We start from the raw sequence: 19094 nt of genomic DNA on the forward strand, positions 1-19094 counted from the left end.
AACTAAAAAAACACCATGAGCATCTTCTCTCACATCAAGCAGCTCTATGGGGTAAAGACCTAGAACAACTCCTATTGCCCACCACTTATGAGGTATTCAGGAAACGCCTCAAAACTCACCTATTCCTGAAATACCTAGACAGCTGACCCACTTCTTTCTTTCACCTCTCTAACGGTGTTCCTGCCCTTTCTCCCTATTGTTCCCACATCCCTTAAGTTAACTCAACTTGAACGTCAACTCAACTTGTACTTCACTAATCTTTTGTAAACCGCATAGAACTTAAACGGTACTGCGGTATATAAACTGTTATTAATAACAGTTTATATTATTATTATTATTACTTGAAGCGCCGGAAGATCTGGTTGTTTCCAAGCAGAGGCCAGAGCAAGTCGACCTACTGTCAATATCAAATGTATCAATTTCTGCTGTCTAATAGGCAAAGCAGCAGGCCCCGCATTCAGCAGGCAACATTCCATACTCATGGGTATCGAAATGCCCAACACTGCCTCAATAAAGGAAATTACTCTGTCCCAATAGGTCTGAGCTTTTATACAGTGCCACCAAATATGTTCAAAAGTACCCACTTCCCCTCATCCTCTCCAATATGCATCCAATCCTTCCACATACATAGCTCACAATCGCGCTGGAGTGTAGTACCAACAGTAAAACATCTTATAACCATTTTCTATCATATTACTAGCAATAGAACCATGAAGAAGGGAATTAAATATTTTAGCCCATTATTTATCAGTATAACATTTGCCAATGATCTTTTCCCAGCAACATCTATATTTTAGAGGGGGATGAAGATGCTCCAATTGTGCATTATTCAATCTAGTGATACTATCCCCACACTCTCTTTCATCAAAGCCCTCTCTAAGGTCATCTGCTTAGAGGAAACCAGGTCTCTGAGGGCCACTTTCCTAATAAAGCTTTCAATTTGCCTATAGTAAAATAGATCTCTCGAAAGGAGGCCATACTCTTCCATCAACACTTCAAAGGGGACAGTTTTCCCATCCTCCAATAACTGATCCAATGTTTTAAGACCTTTCTGTCCCCACAAATGGAAGGCCGAGTCAACCTCACCTGGAGCAAAATTGGGCATATATATATAGAATAGCTTCTCCCAGAAAATAAATCAGGTTTCTAAAACTTTGCCTACACACCTGGATCCACAGATCAAGAATGTGTCATAGTATAGGTTTAGGCATCTTAACCATAACAGTAAGTAGTGGAAATTGAGCCAGGGTACCGCCCATAATGGGACTATGCCCAATATCTCCTGCTCCATACACACCCAGGATTTTCCCCTATACCACTTCCAGTTAATTAAATATCGTAATTGCACTGCTTGATGATAATAATGAAAATATGGCACTGCCATTCTCCCCAATCTCTTAGGTTGGTACATCATCATACGAGACACCCTTGGAGTCTTATGTTGCCAAATATAAGCAAATACCCTCCGCTCCAGTTGAAGAAAAAATTTGCTAGAGCTGAAAAAAAGTACAACAACCTAGGAAGCACCACCATCTTAATCGTTTGCACCCTACCAAACCAGGAAATATTTAGATGTTTCCACCTCTCCAAATCCTGCTAAATCGCTTTCAAGAGAGGAGGACAATTAGCAGCATATAACAAATCCACATGCTTAGTTAAATTAATCCCCAGATATCGCAATGAATGTTGAACCCATTTAAAAGAATAGTTACTGGAAATCCATTTGTGATCTAGGTCCGACAAGGTAATATCCAAAATTTCTAACTTAAGACATATTTATCCAGAATCCTGACTCCTGCCCATAGGCTATTAAAGCTTCCACCACTGCCTTCAGCGAGGTGGGAGGATCTCGTATTGTAAAAAGAATGTCGTCTGCAAACAATAATATTTTTGTTTCCAACCCGCCACACTTTATACCTAAAATATTTGGGGCCTGTCGCATCAATTGTGTGAGAGGCTCCATAGCTAATGCAAAAAGCACAGGTGACGGAGCACAGCCTTGATGAGTCCCCCTCCCCAAAGTGAAACAATCGGTATGTCCTTCATTAATGTTAAGTGAGGCCAAAGGGGCCACATATAGCAGCCAAAGCTAATTTAGGAAAGTTCCAGATATCCCCATCTTTTCCAATACTTGAAACAGATAGGGCCAATAGACCTATCAAACGCCTTCTTGGCATCAGTACCTAAAATAAGAGTCGAATCATGCCCACCAGCTACTTGCCATAATAGATGACAAACTTGGCGGATATTGTCAAGTCTGGCGGCCCCATACAAACCCAGATTGATCATCGACTACCAAATGAGGCATATGTCTGCAAGCTTCTAGCTAAAATCTTAGTAAACGATTTATAATCCACATCTAGCAGTGAAATGGGCCTGAAGGAAGAGCAAAAAGTCGGAACTTTGCCTGGTTTTAGTATCAAAGTAATACCAGCTAATCGCCAAGAATAAGGCAATTCCTGCCCTTCCACCAAGGTATTAAGAAAGCATAACAAAGGGGGAATCAGAATTTTTTGAAATATCTTATAAAATTTGGCAGTAAAACCATGTAAGCCGGTTGATTTTCCCACCGGCATATCTTTGATAGCCCATGTTAATTCATCCACTGTAATCGGCAAAGAAAGTTATATTAATATATATATATGTGTGTGTGTGTATATGTATATGTATATATATATATATATATGTATGTGTATATATATATATATGTATGTATATATATATATATATATATATATATATGAATTACCCGATTTCTCTATATCAATTCCAATTATGAGTTCTATTAGTTTTATATATATATACTATACCTGATATATATATATATATATTACCCAATAAATATTACCCAATTTATATATATATATAAATATGAATTACCCGATTTCTCTATATCAAATCCAATTACGAGTTTTATTAGTTTTATATATATACTAGTCTTTAAGCCCGTTACATTAACGGGTACTAGAATATGTGTGTGTGTATTTCTTTCTTTCTCTCTCTCTCTCTCCATAGCCTTTTTCTGTATTTCTTTCTTTCTTTCTGTCTTTCTTTTTCCTCGGCTGTCCACCACGCAGTACCTGTTTCCTGATCCCCCTGTCCAGCATTAGTCCTCCGTTCCTTCCCCCCCCCCCATGTCCATCAGCACCTCTTCCCCTGTCCAGCAGTACCTCTTTTCTGTTTCCCCTATCCAGCAGTAGGCCTCCCTTCCTTTTTTTTTTGCCCCCCCCACCCGTCCATCAGCACCTCTTCCCCTGTCCAGCAGTATCTATTTTCTTTTTCCCCTGTCCAGCAGTAGGCCTCCCTTCCTTTTTTTGCCCCCCCCCTCCATCAGCACCTCTTCCCCTGTCCAGCAGTACCTGTTTTCTGTTTCCCCTGTCCAGCAGTAGACCTCCCTTCCTTTTTTTGCCCCCCCCTCCATTAGCACCTCTTCCCCTGTCCAGTGGTACCTGTTTTCTGTTTCCCCTGTCCAGCAGTAGACCTCCCTTCCTTCCCCCCCCTCCATCAGCACCTCTTCCTCTGTCCAGCGGTACCTCTTTTCTGTTTCCCCTGTCCAGCAGTAGGCTTCCCTTCCTTTTTTTGCCCCCCCTCCATCAGCACCTCTTCCCCTGTCCAGCAGTACCTCTTTTCTGTTTCCCCTGTCCAGCAGTAGGCCTCCCTTCCTTTTTTTTGCCCCCCCACCCGTCCATCAGCACCTCTTCCCCTGTCCAGCAGTATCTATTTTCTGTTTCCCCTGTCCAGCAGTAGACCTCCCTTCCTTTTTTTGCACCCCCCTCCATCAGCACCTCTTCCCCTGTCCAGCAGTACCTCTTTTCTGTTTCCCCTGTCCAGCAGTAGGCCTCCCTTCCTTTTTTTTGCCCCCCCCCACCCGTCCATCAGCACCTCTTCCCCTGTCCATCATTACCTCTTTTCTGTTTCCCCTGTCCAGCAGTAGGCCTCCCTTCCTTTTTTTTTTTGCCCCCCTCCCCCGGTCCATCAGCACTTCTTCCCATGCCGACATCTGCCTAAAGCCGCCGCGGCCTGCAGGCACCGACAGCCTCTGCGGCCTGCTCCCACTCCCTCCTCGCCGTCGCTTGCCGTGCCGTCCTCCCCCCGGGAAGCTTCGTTTCGGCTTCGGCAGCCTTCTGTCTGCGGGCCGCCCGCCCGTGCAGCCGCCGACTTACCTTAAATTAAGAAAGGCTCCCTTTTTTTTTTTTTTTTCAAACCCGTCGTCGCGGCACCGTGTAGTGAGAGTCGGGGGTGAGGAAGGCCGCCGCAACGTCGCGGCTACCCCCCAGCTGTGTAACTTTTTTTTTTTTTTTTTAGATGAAAGCCGCCGCTGCAGCTCCTCTCTCGATCCTGGTGTGGTTCGATAGAGGAGCCATGGCGGCGGCTTGAGCATAAGCACGAGAGAGCCGTGGGCGTGCATGCGCAGTCATGTTTCCGTGACGGATCAGGGAACACGACTTTTGAGTGCGCATGCGCGGCCTAGCATTTTATTATATTAGATATATAGATATATAGATATATAGATATAGATATATATATATATATATATATATATATATATATATATATATATATATATATATATATATATATATATATATATATATATATACAGTGGTGCCTCGCATAACGGACGCCTCGCACAGCGAACGCTGCGCACAACGAACTTTTTGTCGTGCTCCCCACAACGAACTTCGTTTCACACAACGAAGTCGCCCGAGGGGCCCGGGGGGGGGGGGGGGGGCGGAACTACTCTCGCCGAAGACGGCGTGTAGGGGACTCCAGTAAATGCAGAGCAGCAGCTGTGGCAATCAAAAAAAGAGGAGGTCTGCTGTTAAGGTGGACCAGGGTCCTGGAAAATTCGTGAAATCCTGCAATATTACCAGGATCTCAATACAAGTCCATGAGGATCCTGGAGATCCTGCAAATCCTGGTTTTACCCAGACCCGATTCTCTGGTCCTATCTTACGAGACCTGACCCATTTACAGCAAGTTAAGCCATGTTTAAGCTAACGAAAAAAAATCCAGAAAACATCAAAAGATTATTTCCTTTTTAACAAATAGTAATACTGTACCATGAAATACTGTTCCATCATCTCCCTCCACCTTACCCTGGATGCCGAGTTCTCCGGCCCTCTTTCTCGGCCAGCCGCACGCTTTCAGGGAGCAGCGCACGCACGCATGCTCTGTTGCTCAATCTTCTCCTCTGACGCAACCGGAAACCGGAAGTTGCAGGAGAGTAGAACATTGACCAACTCCAGCAGCTGCGCGTGCACAGCTTTCTGGAAGCGTGCGGCTGGGTGAGGGAGAGGGCCGGCAGACTCCGCATACAAGGTGAGGTGGAGGGAGGGAAATGTAGGGCTGCAGAACGAATTATTGTGTTTTAAATGTATTCTTATGGGAAAACAGGGCTGCAGAACGAATTATTGTGTTTTAAATGTATTCTTATGGGAAAACGCGTTTCACACAACGAACGTTTCACATAACAAACTTGCTCCTGGAACGGATTAAGTTCGTTGTGTGAGGCACCACTGTATATATATATATATATATATATATATATATATATATATATATATATATACTATACCTGATATATATATTACCCAATAAATATTATCCAATAAATATTACCCAATTAAGAGTTCTATTAGTTAGTTATCATCAAGCTCCAATCACTAAACACTGTCGTGGTGTCTGCCTTGAATCCCAAAAGAAGAGCTATATCGGAATCTTTTTTCCTCAATAAATCAGAATCTTTTTTCCAGCATAAAGAAACCCTCTTCTTCCCAATTTACACCGCATACAGCAGAAGCAGGGTTTCAAGCCTCCAAGATTCTTCTGGCTCCCGCCAACGTGCACAAAACTTTTCCTCCTCACCGCTGCCACTGAGAAGCGTAGTCAGGGGCATTCAGCCAAACGCCAATCGCCATTGCACCTTCTCAACGTCTCTTAGGAGGGCCGAAAGCCTACACCAGATTCTTTTCCTCCGCAGCGGGCTCCCAGGGCTCAAGCCACGCTTCCGCTCCTGCACTCCTCTCAGCCCCCGACAAGGCCCACCAGATTCTGTCAGAGGGAAGACACCCTCCTCTGCAGCCTGTGCACTCGCGGCAGAAATGCAGCAGAAAGAAATCCTGCTTCACTCTGAAACAGCTGATAGCCGTAAAGCTAGCGTTCAATGGGGTAGCACGCCAACTTCCTCCATTTGCCATAACTTATTCCTTTCAAAGCAGTAGGCTGTTTCTTCAGCTAAAGTGAGTCTGGGGGCAATTATTACTCCAACACCTTACTGTACAATGCTATCTACCAAGCACCTGGAAGTGCATTGCCAGGATCTGCTTTACTGCCTTGCCACCACCCCCTCTACTGTGGAGTATAACATCTTATGCCTATGTAGCTTGGTTTCATCTCTGGATGAGATCTAGAGGTCAGCTCCCTTTCTAGATGGAAAGGGAGCCCTTCAGCCCTTTTTTGGGGCTCAAATCCTTCTGTAGGCCAGCCCTAATATGGAATATAGAGCAGGTCATCTCCATCTTCTTTGGCATGTCTCCATCTGGGATTCAGATCCCTCCTTACATGTGGTGCCTGGCATCTCCCACCTGTTCAGTGCGACTCCATCTCAGGATCCCCTACATCTTAGGAGGTGAAAGGTCGCACCTCTCCCCATTCAGCACTAATCCATCTCTGGCGCAGCTTCATTCCTGGTTGTAGAATGGAGTGCTTTCTTTGAGTTCATTCCAGCTCCATCTCTGTGCAGCTCTGCCTCTAGGATTAGAACGGGGCACCTTCTGTCTGTTTGTAGCGCCTCAATCAGCACCATTTCTGGATGTGGAGTGTGGCTCCTCCAGTCTGTCCGGTGCAGCTCTATCTCTGGATATAGAGCGGGGCATTATCCCAGGACAAGCAGGCAGGTATTCTCACTAGTGGGTGATGTCATCCGACAGAGCCCCAATACGGACATCTTGCAAGCATGTCTTGCTTGAAGAAACTCAGAAGTTTCGAGATGCCCGCACCGCGCATGCGCCAGTGCCTTCCCGCCCGATGCTCCGGGCGTGTCTCCTCAGTTCTTTTTCTTCCGCGGAGCTGAGAAGTCTATCTTCAATTTGCGCCCATTGAATCTCTTTTTTTGCCTTCTTTTTGCCGCGGGTTGAGTTCTTTTGGCTCTCCTGTGCATTTATTTCTTTCTTTGATTTCTTTTTTGAAAAAAAAAAAAAAAAATTTTTTCCTTCCGATACCGGGTCGGCTGCGTGGCTGGGGCCCCGCGCCTTCGACCTTGCGGCGGAGCTTTTCCGGCCTATGTCCCGGCCGATTACCGGTTTTAAAAAGTGTAGCAAGTGCCAGTGCGCGATTTCGCTCACGGACCCTCATCGACGCTGCTTACAGTGTCTGGGACCGGATCACTTCCCGAAATCGTGCCGGCCTTGCTCCACTCTGACGGCGAGAGCGTTTAAGCGCCGCTGTCTGCTGTGGGAGTCCATGTTCAAGATGGAAGCTTCATCGGATCCTGTAGCTTTGACATCAACATCGACGGGTGCTTCGACTCCTTCCGCAAAGCCCTCTGCCTCCCCGGCTGCTTCGGGCCTCCTGAAACCGGCATCGTTCACACTGGTTTCGGCCCCGGCTTCGGCGCCGGTGCCTTCCTCCATCTCCTCGGAGCAGGTATCGACCCCGACAGTTCCACCGGTGGTGCTCAAGGTGCCGAAGACTGGCAAGCAGAAGCACGCAGCACCGAAGGAGCGCGGAGACCGTGCGGAAGGGCCCCCTTTTGGTGCGGATCCCTCCATATCGGCTTCGTTGCGGTCCCTTCTGGAGGCTCAGTTTGTGGAGCTCATGCAGACCATGGGGCCTCGGCTGATTGCCACCATCCAGGGTGACCTTCCAGCTTCAGCTTCGAGGGGCGGACCGCCCCCTCCTCCTCTTCCTCGCCGCACGACCTCGTTGCTCGGCGAGGAGGAACGGCGAGCGGTGTCCGGGTCCTCAAGGAGGTCCTCTGTTAGCGCTATACCTCCTTTGGAACCGATTCCCTCGAGGAGGGCCTCCCTTAGTGATATGCCTCCCTTGGAGCCCATCCCCTCGAGGAAAGCCTCGTTTAGTGACCTGTCTCCCTTGGAACCGATTACTCCGCCCCATGACTCAGTATGGCGTCCACCTTCGGGGCCACCCAGTCCTGGGCATAGCAGGAAACAGGACGAGTTCTTCCGAACCCCCTACCAAACCTGGGCGGAGTCGGGAGAGGCGCCAACTCTTCCGCCTCTGCGATCGACGGCATCGAGTCCAATCTGCTCCTTGGCGGCGTCTGAGCCAATTTCTCACAGACGGGCTTGATCCCCTTCCAGGCATCGGGAGGGGCATCGATCCAGACATTCTTCGAAGCATTCCTCTCGGCACTCGACTGTCTCGCCTCAGAAGAAATTGCCTCAGTTGGGGTATGCTGTTTCGACTGGGTCTCCTCCTCCGGGCCCGGAGTTCGAGGACCCTGAGGTTTTCTACTCGTCCTGTTGCTCTCAGGCCTCTCTGGAGCCTGAAGCCTCTTCTTCTTCTAGTCCGTCTCGCAGACCGGCGACGGCGGACCAACTATCCTTTTCATCGTTCCTCAGGCAGATGGCTGATGACATGGACATTACTCTCGATGCTGGGTCTCGATACTCCAAGGAATACCTCGATACCATGCACTTGCCTCGTCCTCTGGCGGAGTCCTTGCGGCTTCCCCTGCACAAGCTCCTCGACCAGACCTTCAAGCGATGCTTCGAGTCTCCTTACTCTATCCCTGCGGTCTCTGGCAAATTGGATGCGCGGTACCGCACGGTGCATCATAAGAGCTTCGAGGGTCCTCAGCTTTCTCACCAGTCCCTCCTGGTCGAATCCTCGCTCAAGCGGTCTCATCCTGGCCAGGTCTATGCTTCAGTGCCTCCGGGCCGCGAGGGCAGAACCATGGATAAGTTTGGTCGACGCATCTATCAGAATTCGATGATGGCGTCTAGGGTCCTGAATTACAATTTCCACTTTGCAGCCTACTTGGAATTTTTTCTACCTGTGCTTCGGAAGTTCACACCGTACATAGAGTCCCAGGCTAGGTTTGAGTTTGAGGAAGTGGTTGCTTCGCTGTCCCAACTTTGGCTTCAGTTAATGCAATCTGCCTATGATGCGTTCGAGCTCTCAGCCCGAGCGGCAGCCTGCTCGGTGGCGATGCGCCGGTTGGCCTGGTTGCGGACCATTGATATGGACCCGAATCTTCAGGACCGCCTGGCGAACGTCCTGTGTGCTGGGGCGGATCTTTTTGACGAATCCATTGAGACTGTTACGAAGAAGTTGTCTGACCACGAAAAGTCCTTCCAATCTATCCTTAGGCCGAAGCCTAAGCCTCAGCAGTCTCGACCTTCTCGTCCGCCGTTGATTTATCAGCGGCGTTATCAGCCGAGGCAAACTCCACCTGCGAGGCAACCGGCGAAGCGCCAGCCTCCCCAGAAGGGTCAGCCTAAGTCTCAGTCGCCTGCTGTCCCTAAGACCACTCAGCCTTTTTGACTGTTTCGTCGAGGGCATAACCAACCTCGTTCTGCCTCCCCCTGTTTTTCCCATCGGAGGGCGCCTCCATCATTTTTATCATCGCTGGGAGGCCTTAACAACCGACCTCTGGGTCCTTACTATCATCAAGGAAGGATACTCTCTTCATTTCCATCGGGTCCCTCCAGACCACCCTCCAAGAGAGTATCCTTCCAACTTGACTCAGACCGCCCTTCTTCTCCAGGAAGCTCAGGCTTTGCTCCGGCTTCGTGCCGTGGAGCCGGTCCCGACGGACCAACTGAACCAGGGGTTTTACTCCTGGTACTTTCTTGTTCCGAAGAAGACGGGCGACCTGCGACCCATTTTGGACCTCAGGGCCCTCAACAAATTCCTAGACAGAGAGAAGTTTCGCATGCTGACACTTGCTTCTCTCTACCCTCTCCTCGAGCAGAACGACTGGTTATGCTCTCTGGATCTCAAGGAGGCCTACACTCACATTCCCATTCATCCGGCCTCCCGCAAGTTCCTCAGATTTCGGGTGGGACATCTACATCTGCAGTATCGAGTGCTTCCATTCGGCCTGTCCACGTCTCCCAGAGTTTTCATGAAGTGTCTGGTGGTGGTGGCCGCTGCACTCCGGAACAGGGGTCTTCAGGTATTTCCATACCTCGACGACTGGCTCATCAAGGCCCCGTCAGCTCCAAAGGTCATTTCGGCGACCTTGACCACGATCTGCTTCCTGCAGAGCCTAGGCTTCGAGATCAATTTTCCCAAATCTCATCTGCAGCCTACCCAGTCCCTTCCCTTCATTGGGGCGGTACTGGACACCATTCAGCTTCGAGCATTCCTTCCTCCTCAGCGCATGGATGCTCTTCTTCGTCTCTGCCAGTCTGTATCTTCTCGCCAGTCCATCTCAGCGAGACACATGATGGTCCTCCTGGGCCACATGGCCTCTACAGTTCATGTGACACCCTTTGCCAGGCTCCATCTCAGAATTCCTCAGTGGACCCTAGCTTCTCAATGGACTCAAGTGTCAGACCCGTTGACTCGACACATCGTAGTCACTCCTGCTCTTCAGCAGTCTCTACTTTGGTGGATGACCTCTTCGAATCTATCCAGAGGTTTGCTGTTTCACACTCCTCCTCATCAGAAGGTTCTCACAACCGATTCCTCGGCCTATGCCTGGGGGGCTCATCTGGATGGGCTTCGCACTCAGGGATTCTGGACCTGTGCAGACCGACTCCATCAAATCAATCTGCTGGAGCTCAGAGCCATCTTCAATGCTCTTCAAGTTTTTCAACACCTCATTCGCACCGACAATCAGGTCGCCATGTATTATGTCAACAAGCAAGGGGGCCCTTTGGGAGGGGGATGTCTGCATCAGGTGTTGCCGTGCTGCTGGGACTTTGACCCATCATTTTTTGGAATGCCCGTCCATCGATTTATGGCTGCGGGCTATCCCTTTTCTGGAGCGCATAGTGCACCGTCCTGTCCCCCGTGATTATGGCATGCTCTTGTTGGGCGACCTGAGAGTTTTGGAGGAAGCTGGTTTTTCAAGGCCTCAGCAGAAATTTCTTTATTTAGCCTTCCTTTTGGTGAAAAAGCTTCTCTTGCAATATTGGGTGTCTGATCAGGTGGCCTCTTTTAATCACTGGCTCCATCGGATGGCCCAGGTAGCACAATTTGAAATTCATCTTTCTCCACGGGGGGGAAGTATTGATCAGCGTTGCTATGTGGGGCTATGGAAGATGGCTCTGTCGCTGTGTCCCGGGGATATGGGGGCACAGCCGGATACGCGTTCTTGATTCTACAGTTCTTTCTCTTTCTTACTCTCTGTATCTCGTTCATCCGTCTGGGGGGCCTGCTGGTGGATGTGTGGGGGAGTGTGTGGGTGTGGGGGCGTGTGTGGTTGTGGAGTGATTGTTGCGTTTTGTATGGAGTGTTGGAGGGGGGTGTGTGTTTGGTATGGCTGGGGGGTTGCTTCTGTTCTCCCTTTTTTGCATAAATTTAAAATTTGCAGATTGTGACTGACTGGCTCAGAGCTTGGCTGTTTTTACTTTCTTTTTCTGAGTTTACCAGACAGTGTATTGTTGGAATTTGTATTCCCTCTATTTGGACCTGGTGATATTGTACTGCTGGGTATCTGTGTCATCTGTGTTGCAACTGCTTCTAATAAACATTATTTCAAAAAAAAAAAAAAAAATAAAAGCATTAGAGACCAAGATGGCCACAAGAGAGGAAGGACATGTGTGATCTCCTCTTCTTATCCTGGATCATTTTTCCTTTTACCTGATGCCTAAATGCCATGAGAGGGCCTCTCCATGGCCCACTTGGTGAGTGGTGTTCTCCTGATAGTCTGAAATCACTGGCGTGGAGAAGAATCCAAGCTTTGGGAGCAACGTGATGCTTAGCCCAGCAGGACTTGTATCTTTGTATTTTTGTTTATCTATATTCTAGATTTTCCTCCTTGGTGGTCCCTATTTTTGGGCTGAGAAGCACATAGGATTGTTTTGATTTCCTTGGTAAATTCAAGTGTATTGTTCTTAAATTCTATATTGCTGAATTTCAAGAATGTATTTAATTGCTTTTGTAATGTTGTTTGGAAAAGCAATAAAAAATAAATAAATAAAAATAACAAGCAAGGGGGCACGGGCTCGGCCTCCCTCTGCCAGGAAGGTCTCAGAGTCTGGGATTGGGCGGTTCGCCACAACACCTTCCTCAAAGCTGTCTACATTCAGGGGAGGGACAATGTCTTGGCGGACAAACTGAGTCGTCTTCTCCAACCTCACGAATGGACACTCCACTCCTAGCCCCTTCATCAGATCTTTGCTCAGTGGGGAACGCCTCAGATAGACCTCTTTGCGGCTCCCCACAATTTCAAACTGCCTCAGTTTTGCTCCAGGATCTACTCTCCTCATCGCCTCGAGGCAGATGCTTTTCTGCTGGATTGGGGGAATCGCTTTCTGTATGCGTTTCTGCCATTCCCTCTCATTCAAAAGACTCTAGTCAAACTGAAGTCCGAACATGCCACCATGATTCTGATAGCTCCTCGGTGGCCCAGGCAACCTTGGTTCTCCCTTCTACTGCAACTCAGCAGCAGGGAACCGTACCTACTTCCAGTGTTTCCTTCACTGCTTACTCAGCATCAGGGGTCTCTGCTTCATCCCAACCTGCAGTCTCTCCACCTGACAGCTTGGTTCCTCTCAACGTAACTCCGCACCAGTTTTCCCAGGAGGTGAGGGATGTCTTGGAGGCTTCCAGGAAGCCTGCTACTCGTCAATGCTACTCCCAAAAATGGACTAGATTTTCTTCATGGTGTATTTCCAATTCTAAGGAGCCTCAGCGAGCCTCCCTATCCTCTGTTTTGGACTATCTTTTACATCTGTCTCAGTCTGGTCTCAAGTCAACATCTATACGAATCCACCTGAGTGCTATTGCGGCTTTCCATCAGCCTCTACAAGGGAAACCTCTCTTTTCTCATCCTGTGGTTTCCAGATTTATGAAAGGACTTTTTCATGTCAATCCTCCTCTCAAACCGCCTCCGGTGCTTTGGGATCTAAATGTTGTCCTTTCTCAGCTTATGAAACCTCCTTTTGAGCCTCTGAGCAAGGCTCCACTAAAGTTTCTCACTTGGAAAGTGGTTTTTCTGGTGGCCCTCACATCTGCTCGCGGGGTCAGTGAGCTTCAGGCCTTGGTGGCGGACCCACCTTTCACAGTATTCCATCATGACAAGGTGGTCCTCCGCACTCACCCGAAATTCCTGACTAAAGTGGTCTCTGAATTTCACCTCAACCAATCCATTGTGCTTCCAGTGTTCTTTCCAAAGCCTCATTCTCATCCTGGAGAATCAGCTCTTCACACTCTGGACTGTAAACGTGCTTTGGCTTTCTACTTGGATCGCACCAAACCACACAGAACTGCTCCTCAACTTTTCGTCTCCTTTGATCCAAACAAGTTGGGACGACCTGTATCGAAGCGCACCATCTCCAACTGGATGGCGGCTTGTATCTCTTTCTGCTATGCCCAGGCTGGATTACCCCTTCCCTGTAAGGTCACAGCACATAGGGTCAGAGCAATGGCAGCCTCTGTAGCCTTCCTCAGATCGACGCCGATTGAGGAGATTTGTAGGGCTGCCACTTGGTCCTCGGTTCATACGTTCACCTCTCATTATTGTCTGGATACTTTCTCCAGACGGGATGGGCAGTTTGGCCAAACTGTGTTACAAAATTTGTTCTCCTAAGTTGCCAACTCTCCCTCCATCCCATTGAGGTTAGCTTGGAGGTCACCCACTAGTGAGAATACCTGCCTGCTTGTCCTGGGATAAAGCAATGTTACTTACCGTAACAGTTGTTATCCAGGGACAGCAGGCAGCTATTCTCACGTCCCACCCACCTCCCCTGGGTTGGCTTCTCTGCTAGCTACCTGAACTGAGGAGACACGCCCGGAGCATCTGGCGGGAAGGCACTGGCGCATGCGCGGTGCAGGCATCTCGAAACTTCTGAGTTTCTTCAAGCAAGACATGCTTGCAAGATGTCCGTATCGGGGCTCTGTCGGATGACATCACCCACTAGTGAGAATAGCTGCCCGCTGTCCCTGGATAACAACTGTTACGGTAAGTAACATTGCTTTATTGGCCCATTTGATTCAACTTCATTCTGGATATAGTGCGAAGCTACATCTGTATATGTGTCATGGCTCCACCTCGGGATGCGAAGCTACGGCTGCATGTGTGTCACGGCTCCACCTTGGGATGCAGTGCGAAGCTACGGCTGCATGTGTGTCACGGCTCCACCTTGGGATGCAGTGCGAAGCTACGGCTGCATGTGTGTCACGGCTCCACCTCAGGATGCAGTGCGAAGCTAAGGCTGCATGTGTGTCATGGCTCCACCTCGGGATGCAGAGCGCAGCTAGGGCTGCATGTGTGTCACGGCTCCACCTCGGGATGCAGAGCGCAGCTAGGGCTCTGAATATTGAGTGACTTTAGCTGCTAATTTGGCACTGCTCTATCTCCGGAGATCAAATGAGACTCTTGCTGACTGTGGAATGTGGGCCCGTTTCTCAGCAGCTCCACAGCTGCTTCTCCTGTGGTAGTCCTTGCTCTGGGTCACAGACTTCTCCATCGCATCAGACCAGGTGTGGCTCCTGTGTAGTCTACCGCTTGGTCATTGGCGAGTGCATGCTCAGTCACTGGCTGTTGCGCTTTAGTCTGTGGACTGCCGGGCACAGGTCTAGCTTTGGACTTCTCTTGCATGTGCATTCTTTGCTAGCTGGCGTGCGAGATGCCAGCTTTGGCTATCGATTGTGAAGCTTCTTCCTGTGGGGAGGGGGGTGGGAGGACGTAGTCTTATCTGATGTTCGCCTAGAACTTGGGCGTCACTCATCTTTCCATCATGAAGTGTATGCCCTTGTCTCCAAGGAGTTCTGTGGCAGCTTGGGTTCAGGGTCTGTATCGCAGACATTCGGCAGGCTTGACCTCATGGGTTAGTTCTCTGCTTTTAAGTGGTGTAGCTCTCACTCTTTGGCAGACTTTTCTTGGTCTTTTCTTCAGGGGGGCATATTGTTCCATTCAGGTACAGCTCCCTCCAATGGGTGGCCCTTGGGTTATTCCGTGGGAATGGCGGTTCTTCTTTGTCTTTTCTTGCTTACTTGGGAAATGCTAGACTGCTTGGTCTGATATCTCCTCTGTTCTGTGTCCCATCCTACTAAGGATTGCTTTGCTACATCCCATTCATCTCTGGATTCATCTGCTGCTGATGACAAGGAAGGAGAAATTTATGTTTTTACCTGATAATTTTCTTCTCTTTAGTCACAGCAGATTAATTGAGAATCCTGCCCTTTATGTTGTTTGTTGTTTGCTTTTGCCCGTAGCGATTTGCTTTTCCATCAGCCTGGATGAATTTGAAAACAGCGAGGAGGGAGTTGGTTACCAACTGGTTTTTCCTGGTGATCCTACTGTTTTGTTACGAGGAATACTAGCTGAACAGTGAGCCTACCATCCCACATATAGTATGACAGAGCTCAGTTTGGTGTTCTCTATCTCCGCCTGCTGGTGGATGGACACAACCCACTCATCTCTTATGACTTAAAGAAAAGAAAATTATCATGTCGGAACATAATTTCACCTTCAGAAAGACTGAGGCCAAGCCTTTGTCCAAACCATCCTGGAAAATATCCACAGTTTCTACAACAAATGACCACAAAAGGCAAAACTTGATTTCTACACCATGCCTCAAAAATTCTCTTGACCAGTGATGCCCAAAACGTCGATCGTGATCTACAGGTCACAAAGGCAACGCCGGTAGATCGCAGAGCCAGCGTTCTCCCTGGCGTATTCCCCCATGGCCACTGTCTCACCTTTAAAGTAATTACGGCAGCCTGCAGAGCAAACGTAGCAGGCTTCCGTCAGCCTCTGTAACACGTTCCCTCTGGCAACTCCAGGTGAATGGGACTGAAACTGTTTATGTTGCTGTGATCCCCACAGCAACATAAACAACCCAGGGTCCTTATTTCCCATCTGAAGAGCTAAGGGAGGCAAAACTTCACACAAACACACAAGAATTATTGTAAAAAATCACAAAGGCTTTCTGAAGGCAGGATCTGGTTGCAACTGAAGTCTCAGGTCTGTCTCCCAGATTCTCTGCAAGCCTTGTGTGTTTTTATTAGAATTCAGATCAAAATTACACAAGTAGCTATCAATCAACATATCATCTGACAATATATGTCACCTAATACAATACAGAAAACAGAAACAAGAGACCTCTTGTTTCTGTTTTATACCTGATATAATACATCATTAATTCTCATTGCCATCTATCAGGCCGTTTTCATGTCAACAAGAATCCATTACCATAAATGACAAAACCAAAACATAGGCACCAGAACTTAAGACATGATCAGATGTGATGATGATGTGTAAAACAGTACAAAAGTAAGTGGGAACGGACAATGAACACTCCACTGAAGATCACTGATGTAAACCAACTTGTTTATTTCAGAAAAGGACACTTCTTTTTGTACTGTTTTATACCCGTGGGTTTTCTGTCCTGTTGGACTTTTTGGTGTTTATGATGATGTGTAAAAGCCATCACTAGTACATTACATAATAAAGCATATTTGATCCTGCATATACGTAATACTCTGCATCTAAAGGCCATGTTCTTCTGTATCTAAAACTTTCTAAAGTCCTTTATTCCTAAAGGCAAATCTTAATTCTATGTCTTTTTTACACTGCTTAATAACTAACAACCGTTGCTCTCTTTATTTCTTACAAATGCCACGGATGTGTAATTCATAAACAAACAAAGGCTGTATGTATCAGAGCACAAAGGAATGAAACTATAAATATATGATTCTACAGCAAAAATTCTATTCACATGACTGACATTTCACAGTGAAGCAAAACCCTGCTCTCACAATCTTTTATAGTGTATATATTTTCTGAGGGGGGGCCCTCTTCACTTAGGGCTAGATACACTAAAGTCAGCGATTGTCACTAAACCTGTTTTCACAGCTTTAGTGACGATCGCTTTTACTGACCCAATGCACAAAACTGTTCACAACGTGTTTTTCCCCTTGATCATCCATTTCCTGATCCAGCCATGCAAATTAACTAAAACCCCATGCAAAATAGCCAAGTGATTGATACACTAATATTGCTTGGCTATGCAAAAAAACAGGGGTTTTAGCTATCGGAAAAAAACAACAGGCTGTTGTTGGGTTTTTATTGTTTTGTGTTGGTTTTTTTTTTTTTTAGGGGGGGGGGTTTCAATGGCCCAGATATTTTGCCATGCTGTCCCTATCTGCACCCCCAATGAAAGAAAATTGGAAGGAGGAATGCCCACTCTCTCCTACCAACGGCGGACCCCCACCAAACCATCCCCTACCCTCCCCCCTTCCTCCCTGGGGAAAAAAGTTAGGAGGGATGCCCACTCCCTCCTGCCACCGGATAACCCTTCCCCCCCACCCTGTACCTTTGGTAGACGTTGGGAGCTGGAGGGAAGCTTGGTCCCTACAGTTCCGAGGCCCACCCATGCAAAATGATGGGCCTTCCCCTCCCCGGTGCACTATGTGATGCATGGGGAGAAGCATCACAAGGCCCAAGAGGAGGAGCCTTAAGCATCTCAATCAGGGCCTTAAGCTCCTCCTGGTGCATCACATGGTGCACCAGGGAGGTGAAGGCCCATCAATTTCTGTGAGTGGGCTTCAGAGCTGGAGGGACTGTGCTTCCCTCCAGCTCCCAATGTCTACCAAAGGTACGGGAGGGGCGTTCAGGGGTTGTGGTTCAGGGGAGCATCGAGTGGTAGGAAGGAGTGGGCATCCCTCCTGCCTTTATTTCTTTCAGGAGAGTAGGTGATGGTTGGAGGGGGGGGGGTTGGCCAGTCAGGAGGGAATAGGCATTCTCATGCTATTTTCACTTCTGTGAGGGGGTCGTTGGGGAGAGCCATCAGCATGGGGTTTTTTTTGTTTTTTAAATGAAGGAGATTGTACTTGTGTAACACGCACAACATCTGTGCTATTAAATGCCATTAAAAAAAAAAAGCGCCCTGACACCAGTGATTGGAAGCTGCTTCCCCTGTCACTGCTGTTAGGGCTCTGCGCATGTGTCAATCACTCACTGAGCAATTGATCTATCGGGTTTGCATACAAATGATTTTCATGCTAACTTGGTAGTTCATTGGTCACTCATCCAGAATCGGCCAGAGTTGGCCAACAGTGATCCAGTCTATATTACCGACTGACTTTAGTGCATCTAGCCCTTTGTCTCTTTTGGGGCCATCAGTACCACCAGCCTACACATCCAAACCACTTATAGACATTTTGTTTTCTTTGTTGCTACTCAAAGGTATTGGCCAAGCCTAAATGGAGGCTCCCCAGCCATGGCCTTTCAGACCAATTGAGACACCACAGAGACTGAGAAATACTGATGTTAGGGGTTGCTCGGGATACTTTAGTGTGATGCATCAAGTCAGTGGTTCTCTGTTTCCATCTGCTGACGGGTGAGCATAAAACCTTGTGTCTGGAGAGATGATAAGAAAGCTCAATATTGTATAGTTTAAGTACCTGCCATTCAACTGTCACCAACAGTGAAATTGGCTTGTTGGTGGTAGTGTGTAAGGAAATTGTAGAGCTACTACCATTACTGGTCTGACTGACGTGGATAAATGGAGGTTTTCAATTTTATATAGCTATTATCCCAGCATTTTATTTGATATTAAAATAACCTCAAGATAAAGGAATGCTAGAAAGAGACAGATTTTAAAAAAATTAAAAATGCTGCCAACAGTGGGAATCAAAGAGAAGTCTACATTACATTAGCTCAGTGTGTCTGTGGTGATTCTGGTTCTTGTGGTGGTCATCTGACAGTAGGGTTTTGCTTTTTAAGAAATTGACCATCTGCGCCCTCCCCCCACCATGAAAATATTAAATATATATAACGTCTTTTTAATTGCTCACTTCTGGGCAGTCCTTGTTTTGGATTGTTCAGGCCTTTTCCTGCACCTGAATCTCATCTATGTGAAAGACATTTGTAGAGGCAAGACAAATCAGGAACCGTTATATCATTGTAATTTGAGAAAACCTATTCAGGTTTGCAAAACTCATTTATC

General features: G+C 47.7%; 1 protein-coding gene across 1 annotated transcript in view; it reads left to right on the forward strand.

Moving 5' to 3' along the window:
- Window positions 1-19094, forward strand: part of LOC117363881 (NADH-cytochrome b5 reductase 3) — a 133175-nt gene that overhangs the window by 55736 nt on the left and 58345 nt on the right. The window lies entirely within an intron of this gene.

The sequence above is a fragment of the Geotrypetes seraphini genome, chromosome 7 (genome assembly GCF_902459505.1).
Source record: "Geotrypetes seraphini chromosome 7, aGeoSer1.1, whole genome shotgun sequence".
Lineage (NCBI taxonomy): Eukaryota > Metazoa > Chordata > Amphibia > Gymnophiona > Dermophiidae > Geotrypetes > Geotrypetes seraphini.